The sequence below is a fragment of the Pyxicephalus adspersus genome, chromosome 2, assembly GCF_032062135.1.
Source record: "Pyxicephalus adspersus chromosome 2, UCB_Pads_2.0, whole genome shotgun sequence".
Classification (NCBI taxonomy): Eukaryota; Metazoa; Chordata; class Amphibia; order Anura; family Pyxicephalidae; genus Pyxicephalus; species Pyxicephalus adspersus.
In genome coordinates, this window is record NC_092859.1 from 11,191,802 (window position 1) to 11,192,754 (window position 953).

The 953-nt window shown below is 46.9% G+C and overlaps 1 protein-coding gene across 1 annotated transcript in view; it reads left to right on the plus strand.

Moving 5' to 3' along the window:
- Positions 1-953, plus strand: part of LOC140322867 (RING finger protein 11-like) — a 6,664-nt gene that overhangs the window by 1,009 nt on the left and 4,702 nt on the right. The gene's annotated exons all lie outside the window — the stretch shown is intronic.

Genomic DNA, 953 nt, shown 5'->3' on the forward strand with positions numbered 1-953 from the left:
CCCCCTATATACCGTCACCTGCCGTATGTATACCCCCCTATATACTGTCACCTGCTGCATGTATACACCCCCTATATATCGTCCCCTGCCATATGTATACACCTCCTGTATACCGTCCCCTGCCCCATGTATACACCCCTATATACTGCCACCTGCCGTATGTATACCCCCCTATTTATCGTCACCTGCCGTATGTATACACCCCCCCTTTATACCATCACCTGCCGTATGGATACCCCCCTATATACCATCCCCCACCGTATGTATACCCCCCTATATACTGTCACCAGTGTACGTATACATCCCCTATATAACACCTATATACCATCACTTGCCTTATGTATACACCCCCCGTATACCGTCACCTGCCGTATGTATACCCCACCCTGTATACCGTCACCTGCCGTATGTATACACCCCCTATATACCGTCACCTGTCGTATATATACACCCCCTATATACCGTCACCTGCCGTATGCATACACCCCCTATATTCTATCCCCTAACGTATGTATACCCCCCTATATACCGTCACTTTCCGTATGTTTACACCCCCTGTATACCGTCACCTGCCGTATGTATACATCCCCCTATATACCCTTCCCTGCCATATGTATACACCCCTATATACCATCACCTGTTGTATGTATGTATGTACATACCTGCCGAATGTATACCCCACCCTGTATACCGTCCCCTGTGGTATGTATACACCCCCCCATATACCGCCACCTGCCGTATGTGTACACCCCCCATATATACACTCACCTTCCGTATGTATACACCCCCCTATATACCGTCACCTGCCGTATGTATATACCCCCTATATACCATCAGCTTGCATATGTATACACCCCCGTGTTATGTCACGGATATAATTTGTGACAGTTTATGCAAATATTGATGGGTTGAATTTGAAGTGTACAAAGAGAGATAACACAAAGACTTGAAAG